The sequence below is a fragment of the Mytilus edulis genome, chromosome 8 (assembly GCF_963676685.1).
Source record: "Mytilus edulis chromosome 8, xbMytEdul2.2, whole genome shotgun sequence".
In the NCBI taxonomy this organism is placed as follows: Eukaryota; Metazoa; Mollusca; class Bivalvia; order Mytilida; family Mytilidae; genus Mytilus; species Mytilus edulis.
Window position 1 is genome coordinate 56,498,158 of NC_092351.1, and position 19,642 is coordinate 56,517,799.

A 19,642-nucleotide genomic window follows, 5' to 3' on the forward strand; every position below is an offset into this window, starting at 1 on the left:
AATACTTTAAAAATAGTATTAATGTAGTAATATATATTCTTCCATACAAACCTCAATGGTGTTTTCGAAGCAGGAAGTTGTTCCCTAAAAGCATAGTAATAAATAACAAATAACATGAATAAATCTACGCAATAAAACTTCCCAGATAGCTATTTTTAAACAAGCTTATTAATATAAAATATATATTTTAAAAAACAAACTCCGATGTACGTTTGACCTCAATACTAATAACTGCCGTATTAACCTTCCTTTAAAATCCATACAGTACTGCTTTTAACATGTTTACTTATATTTTTGAGCTGGAAAATTTTTAAACGTCAAAAACACATAGCTGACTCTTGATATAATAATAAAAATGTATATTTGTGTTTAATATAATGAAATGAGATTTTTACGTTAAATTAATTGTTTACACTGTCGGAGGTATATTTGGTAGCGTGTGATAAAATTATTTGAAGGATTCGAGTTTTGTTAAAAACACATTCAATGACCATTCCAATGACTTAATCTGATTAATATTTGCTAATGGCATCTGTTTATTTAGTGTTATTGAAAAGTAAAATAACTCAAATACCAAAATCCAAGGAATACTCAAAATGGAAAGTCCTTTATCAAATGGAAAATCTAAATCACCAACTCATCAAACAAATGGAAAACAACTGTCATATCCTAGATTTTGTACAGGCATTTCTTTACGAAGAAAATAGTAGGTTAAACCTGGTTTTATAGCTAACTTAACTTCTCACTTGCATGACAGTCATACAGAATTCATAATATTATTGAAACTATCGTATTAGTCAATTAAACAAATATTTGATTCTCTAGCAATCTTTGAAATATGTTGTCTTAATGTTCAAATTCATTTCTTTCCAATGTACCTGATGAAAGTTCTTATATAATTAAGTGTTTGAAAACAGTATTTGTATAATGAGATATCAGTTATCATTTGTTAATTAAAGTTGTGATATCCGGAAGTTAAACTCCCATCGTATTAAGTTTGAAAAGGTTTGAAATGGTTTGTTGACATTGGATTTCAAACGTCCTTTTTTTCGTTAAATAGTTATCAAAGGTACCAGGATTATAATTTAGTACGCCAGACGCGCGTTTCGTCTACATAAGACTCATCAGTGACGCTCATATAAAAACTTCCTTTCAACCAACCCCAACCAACCCCTCCCTTTTTTTAAATGCATGATCCGTTATTACAAATAATTGAGATTGGTCATATAAATGAATGCAAATGTATTACATCCCAGCATATTCTAAATCGTCGTAAAATTCAAATGTACAAATTCTACAATTCCTTACAGAAAACTTATAATTTTCAAAACAAATCTTACCGAACAGGGCATCAGACTTAGCCTATGTAAGCCCTCTTCAAACAAAGTTACAAAGCATTACACTCAAATAAAACAAAATATGCACAAACATAGTGATAATAACAATACAAATATATGTATTTCAAAACTATATCATAACTGACTGACATGATGTTTTAAATACTAGTAGGTAACTGATAATATATGCTAGGTGACAAATATTGATGAGCGAGAACACTTGTAATACTTAAAATTGATACACATTTCTTACAATTGAGCTACATGAGGTATGTAATGAAGGGATATCAATTATATATAATTGAATAAGTCATTTTTTACAATACACTGTTTAATAACTTCATATGTACTTATTTTATTCCAAATAGTCATGACGTCTAGAACTCTTTTTGTGACACCTTCCGCCTCCGTCATAACGCAGAAGACCTTTTTCACTTTGACAACGGAAGATAATTTCCTTCTCAACGATTTTGGACCAAATTTTGACAAGAATACATCGATGCTATCAATAAAAAAAAATAACACTATAAGGTATAGGGGAAATCTTAATTCAGCAGACAATATGTTTTTTGTCATCTGCTATAAATATCAAACTTTTTTTCATCCCAATATTTTTTTGGGAAATCTTACTTCCTTTGTTTAAGTAAAAAAAAAGTTGTCGTTCGCTTGTTATAGTTTTTAAAATGACTGTTAATTTTTGACTTTTTGTGTATATTTGTAACTGTGTTCCCCATTTGGTAAACCTGAAGTGATTTACAAAGGTAAAACATCTTTAAAATCTTGAAAATACTAAATTATAATAAATTATATGTTATATCCTAAATAAGGTGATGTGAAAACTGGACATCATTGATGAACAAGGAGATAGATATACAAAGATGTGGTATGAGTTTATTGGGGTTATTCGTTTCTGTAATCTTTATTTTTAAAAGCCATTTTTCTTTTTTCTTTATACATTTTGCCTGATATTCTCTATTCTTTTTAATTCTGCACCCCATTATGTCCTATTCTTTATTCTTTTCCTATTGTCCATTTTCTTTTATATTCGATATATACTGAACGACTTTAAAAATGCAACTCATTTTGTTGATTTGTTTTACCAAATCTTGTTTGATTCTCTTACAACTACTTGTCATGTTTACCATACTTTTTTCTCTTTACAAAAAATCAACATCTGACTTACCTGTGGTTATTGAACATACCGAATTTTTCAAGTCGCACGAATTTCTTAAAGCAAAATTTGATACCCATAAGAGATGGTTTCAGGGTATTTTTGCTATGTGAAACAGTTCTTTCAATCCTTAACCACACTTAAATCAGTTAAACCATATAACCAAGACTGAGGAATAAAAAACTGAATCAGCAAATAAGAATACTGCAAACAGTAAAAATAAACTTGCTGCAACCATACTGTATGACTTCGAAAATTCGTTCTTCCGACAACGATACAGGTAGACAGAATCAATGTGTTGCTGACCATAAATGACAATATCAAGGTGTAGTGACAATGCAACGTCAATAGAATTTGATTACGCACCGTCATTTACGAGACATGTTTACGGCCGCAACGTCAAATGCTACTCAAATTGACGAATGCCATTGCGAACAGATTCATGCCAGTAATGTTTCCCGTCAACTGAATTGCCAAAGAATCGACTGAAAGAAAACCTTTAAAGCCCTTAAGTTCCAACCGCATAATTGCCAAAACCCACTTAATGGGTTGAACAAATGAATATCAGAAGGTGTAAAACAGAATCCCAAACATGTCAGACAGAATTTGTAGACCTTTCCGACAATCATTTTTGCGTTTGTAACAGGCAGTCATTGCTTTTGACGGTGAAACATTCACTCAAAAATAACAAAAAGAACTAGTGTTGCGTTTCTAAAGTCGGTCAGTATATTTTTTCCCATTATTCTAATCGTATTCTCAATTCTGTAAACCCTATGCCGACCATCATATGAAATGCATCATCAACGCAGTCAAAATTCTAAACACTACACAAACCTGCTTAATTTTCTTTTTAAAACGGGGGGAAAGTTGGGTTATTTGCTAACGTAACCACAAGCTTAAGGCTACGACTTGATACTATCAAAGTACAAAACCAAATTCAAAAACCAAAAACCAACATTCAAAACACAACACAAACCTGCTTAATTCTCTTTTAAAAAGGGGTAGGAGTATTTGCTTACGAAACTACAAGGCTTTAGGTTACGACGTGAAACTATCAAAGTACAAAACAAAATATATTTAGATTTTTTAAAATTGATATCTAAATATAACTTTTAAAGTAGCTGAGGTTTACAACTAATTATCAAGTGATTAACGAACATAATTATATTACACTGATGCTAAAAATAATCGACAACAGGCTAATATTTGAACTTGGAATTATTTTAATTATTGAATTTGCATAATTATTTGTGCTTGACATTTTTAATAAATTCCATCTTTATTCAATTTCTGTACTTTCTGTTACAAAGAAGATAGTACATTTTCATTAGAATGTACCTGTACTCACAGGGGTAAAGCTGATGACCGTAACTGCATTCACGGTCATCCCAAGATGTCAGCTGAAAAATTAGGTCAGTATTTTTATTGTCTGTTAAGGTGTTTCTACATCATTTTCTTTACAAAGCATACATTGATACGATGTAAATTTATGAAAGATTAACATGGAAGTCACAAATCTCTACCGAGGAAGGTGTATAGAACGGGAAATTGGATTTGAAAAATTCGCTAAGATGACCGTAAATCATCTTTAAAACATTTTCAAGATGACCGTAACATATAATAAGGATGACCGTGATTGGTAAAATGATGACCGTATTTTCGAAAGGATGACCGTTATTTATAAAGGATGACCGTACCTTTCATAGTATAACCGTCATTTCTATGAAATATCCGTATTTGTATTACCTTTTTTGTATCAAATAATTAATCGTGTTGGTGTAAGACGTATTTATAAGACAACATTATCCTAAAGGTAGACAAAAAAAGACGTGCTTCAAATACATGGTTCGTCATATGTAGCATCCAACTACATGAACTACAACCCAAAGGATTTTTTTTATTTCTGAGATTCCTATTAATTTTATATAATAAATACAGCTGTTTAAAAATGCCAAAAAGGCAACGGATGAACACCCATTTATATTATATCGTTTCAACTACCATTGCAGATGGGTTTTTTTTATTTCAGATACGTACATGTGTTATCAATTTTCCACTTGCAAGTTCACCTCATCTTATGTAGACAGCATTTTAATACACATTATAGACAATCATGTTGGTCCACAAACATTTAGTTTTAGGAAGAAAGTTTTGGATGAAAACACTGGTAATACTGCATATCGGTCCGTACATTTCGCAGTTGAAGTCACAAAACTTAAAATGATGTTAGGAAAAGGTTATAAGCCAAATATAAATTTAGAAGAACAAACCATATCTTTCAAAAGATGTTCCTCAAATTTGAAAGTGAGTGGCGATTATATCGAAGAAGGGTGTCAAATGGAATTAAACAATGAACTTTATGAAATATTGCCAAATATTGAAGCAAAACTAAAAGAGATTGGGAGATACGAAGACTTCATTTCCGTATTGAAATCCATATCTAATGGAATATTAACTGAAAATATTGCTTTTCATTTGTTACTGGATGTCGGAAGATTCTATTCCCAGTCAACAATATACTCTACAAGATATGTTCCAGAAACACTGGCATTCTGGATTACTATTAAGAAACTATTCAAGGGTAAGGAGTTAACTTTTTTAGAGGTTATAAAGCACAAGTCATATCCACTGAAAACACACCAGTCAAACCAACTGAATGCAAAATAAATTTTGCAGTTCCATCGGATCCAGTATTGTCAAGAGAATGTGTTAGTTTTCTGGCAGATGCCGAAAAAATGGAATGTTACATACATCACTGGATGCCTTCACAAAGAATAAAACTGGTCAAGATGTCAAACTGTCGATAGATGGTAAAAAGTTGGCATGTGGTTTAGGTGTACTTGGTGATGAAGATTTCTGCGGGTTTGAAAATCCCCCAACTTTGTCTGACCGTAAAACAAATCTTGAAATAGAACTAAACACTCTGAAAGAAGTAAAAGACATCACAGAAACAAACTCAATAGATAACACAATAAATATTACTGATTTAGACAAGGACAATATTTTAACAATGAAACAAGCAATTCTTATATCGATCACAAACCTAAGCCTCTGCATTAAAGACTTGAGGGAGCTAATTGTGAAAAAGAAGTTAGGATTGACAAACCTGATGAAACAAGTAGAAGGTGACTGGAAAGATAGTAAACTCGCGCCAGCGATAAGTTTTTGCAAGACAAAAATTATTCACTCACAGTCAACAATAAAGGATCTGTTAAACTGTATTGACAATCTTGGCTTTGTTGTTGCGTGCATTAATGGCACAGCTGCAGACTATGTAATAGGATGTGGGACGAAAGTTCATCTAGATAATCAAACTAATTATATATGTTTGAAGCATCTTACAACAGACCTCGAGATAAATGCCGAAACGTCAGACAGCATAAAACAAAGAAGTGATAACTGGAAAAACTTGAGAGCAGGTAGTCGAGTAACTGGTAGTACATTGTACCGTGCTATAGGATTGGGCACTCTGAAAGAACAGCAAACACATTACGACAAAGTGTATCGTGGTGTTGAAGTTCCGGTGTCTTCAAAACTGCAGCAGCTTTTCGATTACGGTACAGCCCAGGAAATAAATGCAACAGGAACACTAGTTGGGAAGATCATACCTGTCTACTTTCCTCAGTTGCAATATAGGGAAGATGGTTGTAAGATTCCTCCGATTGGAGATTCATATACCATAATCAGTGGTGACGGCAGTGGTATTGATCATATGGGTGAAAATAAAGTAGCATTTGAAATTAAATGTCCGATTCCAAATAAGGAAAGAACTACTGATTTACACTACGAGATACCCGTGTACTACTCAACTCAAGTTTTAAGTCAACTGAAAGCCAAACAAAGTTTAAAGTTCTGTTACTTGAGTTACAATTCAGGAAGCACAACCTTCATTGAAGGCACTATGAATGATGATTTATGGGGTAAGGTATGGGATTCTACTTCGGAACTGTACGGTTGAGTGGATGCAACAAGGCCTACGAGAAAGAAACCAGAACAGAAAGAGTTGCTAGCCGATTTGAAAGAGTATGCAACAACATCTTCATTCGTTGCCGAGTTTCCTGCGTTGTTAAGCGCCCAGTGTAGTTGTGAGTTTACTGATGATTATGATAATGTATACGGATATCACACTAAAGACGACAGTATGACGACGTTGCCGTCGTTGAACACTTCTTTGGACACACTTACAATTGTAGTGGATAAAACGTGTACTGCGTTGAATGATGCCTACCAAACTTTGCGCAAGCCAGCAAAAGAGATTTTGCTGACTGTTGTTTCCGATCTTGAACGCAAGACCTCTGATGACTTTGACACAGCAAATTATGCAGTTCCTATCCAATATGCTCTTTCTGGATACAGTCTTTCAATGTGTTGTCTTCGAAAATTACTAGACATGTCGTTGGTAGAATGTTCAAATCGAAATTTAAATGTTAAGGCAATCGCCTTTGATGGGCAATTTCTTGAGTTTGGCGGTACCGACGACTGTGGCCGACCTCTTACAATCTGTCGTTTCATGAAGCAGTTCTGGGATCAGGTAAAAAGGACCAACAAAGCTATTAAATTGACTACTTTATTGAACCTGAACAAGTCTAAAGATCTGTTTGAACATTTTGATATTCATAAATCTCCAACCTCAATGATAACAATAAGTAAGAAAGAAGAAGTAACAAAAACTCTATCTGGGAAGAATATCAGCAAAGCAATTCAGGTTTCACAGTCAAACGTCAAGAATGTCGAAACAGAAACAGCATCAGATGATAACCTAAAGGCTGCCCACCTGGATATTTTGCAATACATTCCGATTGAGATTGTATCCGAATTGGATGAGTCCATGCTCGAAATTCTTAGACAACCATGTAAAGCTGTAACAGATGATGCAAATAACAATGAGATATCACTTGCAAATGAAACTGACTACAAACTAGAGGATATTGACTTTGAAACGTTAATAATATCGCTGATTGCATCATCAGATGAGGGGACAAGATGAGTGCAAGTCTCGTTTGAATGTTTCAAGCAATGCTTTGCAAATGCAGAGACTATAAAAAAAATCCTTTACGTCAGCAGAATTGAAAGTAATTGCAGGTGTTACCGAGACTCTGGCGTTATATTCAAAGAAGTTGAAACCAGCATTAGTAAACTTAGTGTGCAAGCTATATGGCGATGGGTCTAATACATCTTCTGTTAGAACAACCAATCCGAATTCACTAAAGGCACTCGTTATGTACAAGATAAAGAAATAGCCAATTTCAGCAGTTAATGTTGCATTTGCACAATTAAACTTTCGAAGTGCACTAAATGAATGGGAAAGTGAAAACCCTTTTAATGGGTCATGGAATATGGAAACGGCAAATGGACTACAATATGAAATTGATCGATGGTACGCACAACCGATGATAGCAAAGGGACAAATGATCCAGCCTATTATATATCCTCATCATCTGTTTGTCAATAACAGGGCAAGATGTTGTTCTAAAGGTATTTCTGGTATAGGAAACAGCAGTGAAGCTTGGTGGAAAGTAGCTGGGAATTGCACAGAAAACGTCACAGGTCTATCATTGGAGATAGCTAAGGAACTTCGTGACAGACAAAAAAATTCCTATGCGCAGACAACTTTCAGCGAAAAAGTACAATTTGAAATGATGAAAAAATGGAGATTATACAGAGGCTGAATGGTGTAGACTGATTCGAAATTGGTATGCAGCTATCGATGACGTTGGTATGTGTATAGAGAAACGTATTGAATGCTTGCTAGCGATGAGGGATAAATTACTGCCATATTTACATGTTGGACACTTTCCGCCGCCAGGAGCATATGTAGCATCTCTTTCAATGGCCCAGTTTGTAGGGATACTGAGCAACATTAACAGGCGATTGCAGCTGTATGGAATGGTACAACGAGGAAGTTATAACCAAAGATCTGTTACCAGCCTGGACTCAGAAACATTTTTTTCAGGGTTTCAGTTAAATATGAAAATTATGTTTAACTGACATTAAAAATTAAAATTCATGACAACTGCCATTGATCATACATTGAAAAATGAACAGAAAACATTGTTATGGACTATATATATGACTAACTTTAATTATTGTGTACGATGATTTGAAAATAAGCCGTTGATCATGAGACATGAAAGCTTAAGTCAAGTTTGACGAATTTGCTATTTTGGATTATAGCTTGAAACTATTATAAAAACAGACTGTTTAATGTTCGATTGGTTAATATTGAAATGATCAGCGTAGGGTTAGTATTTTGATAAGTGTAATATATTGTGTAACCATTTACTGAAGTCTTCAATAATTATAAATATCATATAAAAGTACTTCGTTATATTTAGATAATTGTTTTTAATGGACAACTTAATACAAAATTATATTTTTTAGGACTATGACCCAAAGGGGATTGGTGTGTTGAGACCAGATGATATACCAACAGCTTTAGGTGCAGCAGTGTGTTTGTTCAGTCAACAAATGGATTCTAACAGGTGATTTAAACGCTATAATGTGCTCATTTTTATCGTCAAATGCACTTTTGTCTCATATATCTCAATGATGAAATAATTTTGTATATTTTTATTTAACCATTTACAAATTTTTCTCTGTTGATACAGATTTATTAGACCATACTTGTCGTTAATCTCTCTAAATGGTCAACTATTCAGTGCTTATTATGTACATTATACTAAATATCATACTTGAATTATTTAAATTGTAAATTATAGGAAGATCCGCTACTCTCAGGCACATGATTGTCTTATCTTCTTTTTAGTGTATATTTTGATAGTTGTTAATGGTATTTTCAATACTATGAACACCATTTCCTGTCATTATATTTAACATTTAATTGTAGAAAAGTTTATATGAAGACCTCCAAGAAAACAAGAGTTTATCCAGAACAAAGTCTCAGTCAAAACTGTAGCGCCGATGGAGAAATGGGAGAAACTGAGTTTTACAACTGTTTCAATACTCGTACCATTAAAATAAAGTAAGTCAGGTATATGACAGGAGTTATCCATTCGTTTGATATTCTTGAGTTTCTGATTTTGCCATATGATTAGAGACTTTCTGGTTTAAAAAAAACCTCAGAGATTATTTGTGATTTTTCCTTTTACTACATTTCCGTATAAACTATCATGATCTATCATGATGTGTTATGTATGACAATGTATGCAGTCCAAAGTTAAAACACACAATCGATGTCAAGTGTACAGTAATTTGATTACAATGATATTCATAGGCAAAATTGAGAACCAAAAGTCTTGAAGTTTTTGAACTTCATTAGTCATTAACAGAATTGTGTACAAGCGGATAACATTTTGTCAGCTGGTGATCGGATTTACTTATTTTCTATTGAAATTGGTATTAATAATACTGCCATTAAACTATATGATTGATGTAATCGAATGAAATAATATTTATCCCTCAAATGTATGATGTTTTTATGTATATTACAGATCAAACCATTTTGATCTCCCTGAAAGAAAATCTGTTAATCCCAAAAGAAAATGTGGAAGAATTTCTTCATTTGGTGACCCTAGTAGAGGCGCAGAAGGAGCACGATCTCACCACACTTGACAAATGAGGAAAAGATATTAGCGTATAGACGATATGGAATTTCTGATGACAATATAGATTTAAAAAATTAATAGTTGCTGTCCAATTGAATCTGTAATGAAAATGAAAAAAAAACACAAACATGTCAATTTCGTTATCTGTTTTTTAATGCATATTTTATGTACATTATTTAATGTTTTTTTGTCATGTGTCTCTTATAATTGGATCTGTATTTAAATGAAATGTTACAGATTATACACACTAAACACTTGGCCATGTGTTCTGCTTGTTCATGTCTTCTTAAAGATCTTTTATAAGAAAAACTGGTTCCACACTCCTTGCACGCAAATTTCTGTTGTAAGTGTTTTGCCTTGATGTGTATCTGTAGGTCCTTATTGTGGAATAGTCCTTTCCACAATCCGCACACTTGTGTTGCTTCTCCTGAAATGAATGAACAGAAAAATAAATTCAATATACAATGACAAATAAGACGATAAATACAATGTGGTTTGTTGTCGAGCCTGCAATTTCTGTTGCAGAAAGCTCGGTATATGGATAGTGATCCTGTGGCGTCTATGGCGGCATTATCTCAATTCTTAAAAGTTATATATTTTAGAAGTTGGAAAATTTTGATGCTTCATACTTTGTATATAGATGCCTCATGTTACGACGTTATCGTCTCTCATATGTCCGTGGTCCTTGATCTCATTTTCATGGTTTAGTGACTATTTTAAAAAAAGGTTAGGAATTTTTGTAATGTTAATTTTCTTTCTTATTATGGGCAACACGATAACTATATTTGGTATGTGCATACCTTGTAAGTTCCTCATACCCGTCAGACAGTTTTCACTTGACATCGGCCTCATTTTATGTATCAGTGAATAAGGTAAAGTTCCATATTTCAGATACAATAAGCTATATGTCTAGTATATTCGGTGTATGGAAGGACTGTAAGGTGTACATGTCTACTGGCAGGGGTCATAAGACCTTGACCTCATTTTCATAGTTCAGTGGTTATAGTTAATTTTTTGTCTGTTTTTCTTATACTGTATGCACTAGATCTCCTATATTTGGTGTATTGGATGATTGTAAGGTGTACATGTCTAGCTGGTAGGTGTCATTTGACCTTGACCTAATTTTCATGGTTCATTGGTTAAGTTATGTTTTTTTTTTATCCAATGCTATATGCAATAGGTCAACTTTATTTGGTGCATAGAAATATTTAGGATGTACATGACAGTCTCGCAGGTATTTGCCTTGATGTCATTTTCACAGTTCATTGCTCAGTGTTAAGTTTTGTGTTTTGGTCTGTTTTTCTTAAATTATATGCATTTGGTCAAATATATTTGTTGTATGGAGGTAATAAGCTATACATGTCCACCTGGCATGATTCATCTGACCTTGACCTCATTTTCAGGATTCATAAGTCAGTAATTAGTTTTCATGGTTAAGTCTGTTTCTTAGAAACTATAAGCAATAAGAAAACTATATTCTATGTATTGAATGGTTGTGAGGTGTACATGCATATCTTGTTTGGATTATATGACCTTGACCTCGTTTCTTGGATCATATTAAGTTGATGTGATAGTTGTAGTAAAGTTTTGTATTTATTATAATATCAATGAATAGTAAAGAAAGTGAGACATTTCAGCGTGTGCACTCTTGTGAAAATAATATATGAAGTTCGTCGTAAAGACATTACAATAAGGATCCATGTCACAAGTACTGTGCTCCGTTTTCTAGTGCTTTCGAAGTTCTAAGGTTTTGCTAACTATTGGTAGCCGCTTTGTGTCTTACGTAAGTTTCCATGTTCATTTTATTTCAAGTCGTTTAGGTTCCAATAGTTTGCATTTTCTATACACTCAGATGAAATTAATTTGTTCAATGTGAGATTTAATTAATCATATAAAGTTTACCTGCACATGATTCAAAACATGAGATCAAAACAGAGTCCTGGATACATATTTTTTAGGACACTGTGCACAACTGAAAGGAGGTTCCTCGTGTTCTCTTTTCTTATCGACTCTTAAACCCTGCGTGGTTTGGTATGTTTTCCCACATTTGTCACATTGTTGAGTCGCTGAAATAACAAAATATTGATTTATTTTTTATATAACTTTAATTGTTATTAAAAATATTCTGGATTGACCACTTATGCAATACTGAAGAGTTATCAGTCACAATTTGAATATTTCGTATTCACAAAACCCTTGATTGGTTATACTTTAAGTTATAAAGATGTCTGTTGTCATCAAATAATTTATATATTTCTTTTAACTCGGGATTGTTTTAACATTGAAGTGAACGGACGTTGACAACGACCTTGCTGACAGAAATCTTGAGAGTTCAATTTCAGTTTGTCTTTTACTTTTACTATTTTTTATTGCTTACATGTAATGTATTGCACGATTGGTGTGTTGTTTGCTCCACATCCAGTGGGAACTATCTAAAGCATCATCCGGACGAGTATATTATTGTTATTTGACAGTTTCCAAATACACCTTACCAGTGACCGTTTTTCCAAAGGGGTACTTGCACTCTGGGTTTCAGGGTCAATAATAAGAATTGACCCGTCGTGACCTGATATATCCTTTCCTGTAATATATAAATGATAACTAAGTCATAGCTGCAACAATGTATATCAAGAAAAAGATAATCATGAGATTTTTAATAAAGTTCCAGATTTTTATTTTTCAACAATAGATTTATCATTTTTAAGTTGTGATCAGAGACCTTAAAATTCTCATTACTTTCAGCAAAAAAAAATTTAAAAAAAAGTAATTTAATTTGAAATTTTCCTTAGATGAATATTATACAATTACTGTCTTTTGATGAGGTAAATATGCGGTTTTATTGACTTTTGAAAAAATGATATTCACTGAGGCCGACGGCCGAAGTGAATATCAGTTTTTCAAAAGTCAATTAAACCCCATATTTACCGAAACAAAAGACAGTAATTGTTTTATTCCATATTCCGAGAAAAGAAAATGTATTTAATGACAAACATATACCAAAACAAATTTTACACGAAACATTTTGCCATAACGTTGCATGTAAAAGCGCGTGACGTTTAGCGCGGTGAATAACACTTTCTCAGGTGAATATGCTTTTTTATTCAAAATCCAATTCATATAGAGAAACCTACTAAAATAATTCCAATATAGAATAATAAAAATAATCAATTCTGTTATTTAGTTTCATCAGAAATATCAATTATGGACTATGTTTTCTTAACAAACGAAACAAACAAAACAAAACAAAAACTCAAGAATAATGAATAAAAAACAACATTTTAAGGTAGCTAGAGGGTCACTTACCATGTTGCATATGTTATACCCTTGGACTACCTAAAGTACATTTCCATATAAAATCCAGATGATTTTAAATTATAGTCTGACTAAATAACACAGTTGTGTGTTGTTCAGGGGTGATGAACGAATTTCTAGAAAAAACATATTTGAAAATTTGAAAACTTTTCAGGTAAGGGAAAGATCATTTGATTCTGAGTTGAGTGCCAGGCCAGGCAGATTCGATCATGTCAAAATGTTTATTTAAACAATTTTACGGTTCAGAAAATATATTTCAAATACTGCAAAACAATACCCATTTTTACTTAAAAAAATACACGGAGATAAGAAACGATAAGCCTGAAATTTATTTTCAAATTTATCGAGGTTAGAAAAAATTTATGAAAAAGCTGTCAGCCCTACAACCCCCAACCCCCAACCCCTTTCCCCTGGAGTTTTACCAAGAAATGTACTTTTCAAGAACAATGAAAATACAAATAGAACATAACTCATAAATGAATCTGTCTCGGGCACTTTCGCTATGACATGCATGAATGAAGGTTAATTTAAATCATATCAACCGTATCATATAGGTTGACATATACGCATCTGCAGATTTGCCAATAAACATTATGTGATCCCGAGCTTTAATTGTATATACTTTCAATAATGCAAATGGGCAACTTATTAATTTCTAATGCTAGTATTTAATTTTGTAGCTGTCTTAATTGTTGGAAAAGAGGGGCGAAAGATACCAGAGGAACATAGTGAAAACATGTAATAGTCGTAAGCTCGGGATCACATAACAGTTTTTAGTATATCTGCAGATGCGTATACATACGTCAACGTTTATGATACGATTGATACATTTTTAAATGACCGACCTCTAATAGAAAACCAACAGAGTGATTCAAAATAATCACTCAAATCATGAAGTTTACATCATTAGAGTAATAACAATTGATAGCTAAAATAAAATTACTAAAATTATGAATGGATCATGTGTTCATAAGTGTAAGTGCCCAGACTATCTATATACCATCAATACTGTCCAACGATATATCCTTAAAAAGTAAAATCAATTCATTGAAATAGAACAAATTTTTAAAAAGAAAAAAGAAAGTCAATTGATTAGTTGTGATCCATTGCATGTTTTTTACAACTTAATATATAGAGAATTAATAATTTAAAAAGAACATCAAACATGTAAATATATTTCAATAAAATATTAAAAAAAAAAAAGGTTTTACTTACCACATCCATTGTCTCTGTTGATTGGTCTTTCATTTTATCTTGTAAGTAAAATAACAGAAAATGTTTTAAAAATACTCCGACCAAACTAGTGAAGGTGAGCTCCAGCAAATAGATCTTAAAATAGTCTTGTATGAATAGCGAATTTCAAAGGGGAGCCTTGTAAATTGTATAAACAGAAAACAAAATTGTTTTTTTTATATATCAAGACAAATCAAGATTTTATTCTGCTCCTCTGGAACCATACACATGGGCTCAATTACCGGATATTCATAATGTTTAAGGTTCATCTGAGGGAATTGAAAAATATGGCCGTTTTTACACACACATCTCTATTAAGAGAACAGACAAACTGATGCATCTAGGAAAGTATTAAAGCATGGCAGGACCTTTAGATATGTAAAAGTTATATAAAGTCTATCATGCGGTTTGAGAAAAAAAAACTAACTTAACTGGTTTTTGAGTTGCATTTTTTTTAAATATACAGAAGATAGCAAAATAAACAGACATACGAGTTTCATTTGGTACGGTCCACTCAGTTACACAGTTAAAATCACTTATTGTTTGCAGGTGTCTCTTGTCCATCTATTGTCCATTTAAATCAAAACTACTCACAACATCGTTTAAACTATTTACTATCATTTTCATATAAACTCAAAATACGCCAAATAGTTAAAAAGAACTAACCGAGCCCCTATTGCGACAAACTCAACAAAAAACAATGCATACAAATATGGATATTTCTTTCAATTGACGGTCATCCTTTTAAATTTAGTCATTCTTTATAAATTACGGTCATCCTTAACAATTTACGGTCATCCTTAACAATTTACGGTCATCTTTTAACCAATTACGGTCAGCCTTGTTATGAATCGTTAATCCTGTTACGGCCATCTCGATTACGATTTACGGTCATCCTAGCGAATTTTTCAAATCCAAATTCCCGTTTTATAAAATTGAGAATGGAAATGGGGAATGTGCCGAAGAGACAACAACCCGAAAAAAAAACAGCAGAAGGTCACCAACAGGTCTTCAATGTAGCGAAAAATTCCCGCACCCGGAGGCGTCCTTCAGCTGGCCCCTAAACAAATATATACTAGTTCAGTGATAATGAACGCCATACTAATTTCCAAATTGTACACAAGAAACTAAAATATAAATAATACAAGACTAACAAAGGCCAGAGGCTCCTGACTTGGGACAGGCGCAAAAATGCGGCGGGGTTAAACATGTTTGTGAGATCTCATCCCTCCCTCTATACCTCTAGCCAATGTAGAAAAAGCCAATGTAGAAAAGTAAATACGTTCCTCGGTAGAGATTTGTGACTTCCGTGTGAATCTTTCATAAATTTACATCGTATCAAAGTATGCTTTGTAAAGAAAATGATGTAGAAACACCTTAACAGACAATAAAAATAATGACCTAATTTTTCAGCTGACATCTTGGGATGACTGTGAATGCAGTTACGGTCATCAGCTTTACCCCAGTGTGTACTGTGCCGCACCAACACCATCTATACAAAATACATTATATTGAAAGAGTTATGAACCACTAAAACATTACAATACCAAATAAATATAGAATTTATTAAAAATTTCAAGCACAAGATATTATGCAAATTCCATAATTAAAAATAATTTCAAGCTCAAATTATAGCCTTGTGAGTATGACTGTAAAAAGGTTTTTTTCAAATCAGTAGGCACACATAAAGACCCTCATAATTTATTGATTGTACATTTCACAACAACTTGATCACCATTCAAACATTATAATATATCCATTTAATATTGAGCTGGCTTAGTCATGTGGTTACTTCGATTTATTACTTACCTGTGTGCTTAATCAAGAACGACATAATGAGTTCGACTCTTCGATTTTAGCATTTAACCACCGACGCCATCCAGTCAATTGTTTTGTGTTTTTGAAGCACAAAAGTGTGTCGGTATTAATTATCATATGGACAAAATTACTACAAATATTGAGGAATAACATTACTATAACTGGTGTTAAACTGATCATCGTAATTGCAGTTAACGACGACCCCAACATGGCGGAGCCGAAAACAAGTAAAACCGTCTCCTTCTAATTTCTCCGAGTACACGCATTGATTTCAAATATTACTCAGCCCGTATGTTCATATTAACGGTATTGTTATGTGTCTGTGTTCTTAGTATCATACTTGGCCTTGTTACAGAAATACAGAATGTAATATAGCCATCGAAATTTTACGGAAGATCATCGTAACTCCAAGAATTGTATTTGATATGATAATCGTAACTTGATTTCTAGATAGATATATATAGTCATAAATAACTTGGATATGATAACACTATTTTGTCAGTAATGGTCGTAGCTTTCTCTATATGCTGATGGGGATGGCGACTATATAGAAATCGTGTTTGAATTTTGGTAGTATGACTAGGATTAGTGAATAATTTACTAATTTACATTTTGCTTTGTATATATATTCTTTATATTTTACAAGTTATAGTTTACGGTAAATGTTCATCATGATTACAAGGAGAGGCAGATATTTTCCATGTTCACACATTGCTAATAGAAACTATAATGTTTAAATTACGTTGGTTTTCAAGTAAAGATATAATTTTGGTTACGGTATCTTATTCTCCTTGAACTATTTAAAAATGTTCCCCCCTTTTGTTTAAGGTTTACTTAAAGGAAAATTGCAAGCTTATATATATATGTTCCAGACCATACGAGTATTTGGACCGTACGCGTACGGTCCGGACCGTATACGTATACTCGTACGGTCCGACCATACGCGTACGGTCGGACCGTATGAGTATACTCGTACGGTCCAGCTGACCATACATGTTTTGGTATCATATGGGTTAAATTAAAAAAAATAAACAATAACCAAAAATTTGTAGCTTTAGTTCTCCAAGATGCTATTTTTACATCAGATGGGTAAGTGAATAAGCGTACAATTGAAATTAAATGTTTGTTTAATTCTATATCTGAATCCCATTTTTGTACTCTCGCTGCAGTTGACACTAACTACCACAAGGAATGTTATGTTTTTTTTATTAATTTACATTAACATGTTTGCGGTCCACAAATATTATAAAACAATTGTCCTTGTACGTTTTGTTTACATCCGTTAACCTCAATTTCGATGAGCATACTGGCCTTTAATTAATTACTGACATGCTAATTACAGGAGATTAACAGATTAAACTAGCGTGACCTTTTTAAAAAGTTAGAATATTAAGTTTTTATTTCAATATCAATTGAACTTTTTATATTAATTTGAGATATAAGATTTTTTTATCTGTTATTTACATTTGTATCTGATAAACTTGACCATCTTCTTATTATTAGTTGGACCGTACGCGTACGGTCCGACCGTATGCGTATTTTGAAAAAGTACGCATACGGTCCAGACCGTACGCGTACGGTCCAAATACTCATACGGTCTGGAACATATATAAACGAAGAATATATATAAACTATAGGTCACCGTATGAGCGTAGCCCATACCGCATAGTCATCTATAAAAGGTCTCCCACTGGACGTTAAGCAACCAACAATCAATCAATCAATAAAAGGCCTCGAAAAGAAAAATCAAAAAAAAAATCAAAGGAGAAAACTAACGGACTAATTTGCATATAAAAAAAGAAAAACAAATTTGTAACACATTAACAAACGACAATCACTGATTTACAGGCTTCTAACTTTGGACAGCCACATGCATACATAATTTGAAGGGGTTAAACATGTTAAAGTGATCCCAACTCCCCTAACCTGGGACATTAGTGTAACAGTACAACATAGGAACAAACTATTAAAATCGGTTGAAAAAGAGTTACAAATAGAAATACATCTAACAAAAAGACAAAGTGGACGTGGCCAGGTACTGTTATATCCCAAAACCAAAAAGACAGATGTGAGAGTACTTGCAATTAATGACAGCTAGTTCAAAGCCAGAAACAACTAATAAAAAAATCATGCATCTAAGACTTATCTTGAAAAATAAACCGCAAATTGATCCATGCAAAAAACATAGTCAAAAATGAAATTTGAAAAAAAAATGCAGGACAGGAGTCTTGAGTAGCAGGATGGGCAACTTTGCAACAACAAAAAACGACAGGACGACAATTTATGTAAAAAGAAGTCAGGATAAATTAATGAAAAAACAGGCAGAACGACAATCTATGTATAAAAGGTAAGGATAAATTCACGAAAAAAGGCAGGACTGAATTGAGTGAAGAATAAAAGGACAGGACAGAGATAACAACTAAAAACAATGCCGGACAAAAAAAAATCACCCTAAACCCCAACCTCCCAACCCCTAAATATCAAATGGTAGTTTCCTTATTTCCTATTATAAAATACCCTGATGTGAAAACTTGACATCATTGATGTACGAGATAGATCTATATAAGAAACTGAATTGGGTTTATTGATTATGTAATCTTTGATTTAAAAAGACATTGTTCTCTATTGTTTATACATTCCTATTAATATTCTCTAATAACCCCATTACCTTCTTATCTTCATTTTTTTCAAGCCCCTTTTTCTATTCGATATATTTTTTCCGTTATTATGAAGGTACTAAGCGCTATTCTGTAAACCCCATTTGGACCCTCATATAAAAAAGCATCATCAACACGTACAGGCAAAACCAAAACACTACACAAACATGCTTAATTTTCTTTACCATGTTATGTGTGGCTTATTGAACAGACATGTTCAGTTTCAGATCTAGTTTAAACTACATAATGACGTATACATGAAACATGAAACAGAGGCTGTAACCGAGTATAAATAGAATACAGATTTAGCACACGTGACAGTAACCACAAGGCTTTAGGTTACGACTTGATACTTTCAAAGTACAAAACAAAATCTATTTTGTAAATGATTAATATATGATTAATATATAAATATAAGAATATAAGTAGATGAGGTTTAAAACTAATTATTAAGTGATTAATGAACAGAATTATATTTTATTGAACATGCTAACAAATACCGATTTAAATTGTTTTCACCAAGAAAATAAAATATAATGTTTCACTTTT

The 19,642-nt window shown here is 32.7% G+C and overlaps 1 long non-coding RNA gene across 1 annotated transcript; it reads right to left on the bottom strand.

Annotated features, from left to right (window-relative positions):
• Positions 1-12,565: 12,565 nt before the first annotated feature.
• Positions 12,566-16,049, bottom strand: LOC139487054 (uncharacterized). The gene is made up of 4 exons (XR_011655727.1): positions 16,020-16,049; positions 14,601-14,638; positions 14,386-14,410; positions 12,566-12,654 (listed from the first exon to the last, which is right to left on the bottom strand). It is a non-coding gene; the product is annotated as an uncharacterized lncRNA (long non-coding RNA).
• Positions 16,050-19,642: the final 3,593 nt, after the last annotated feature.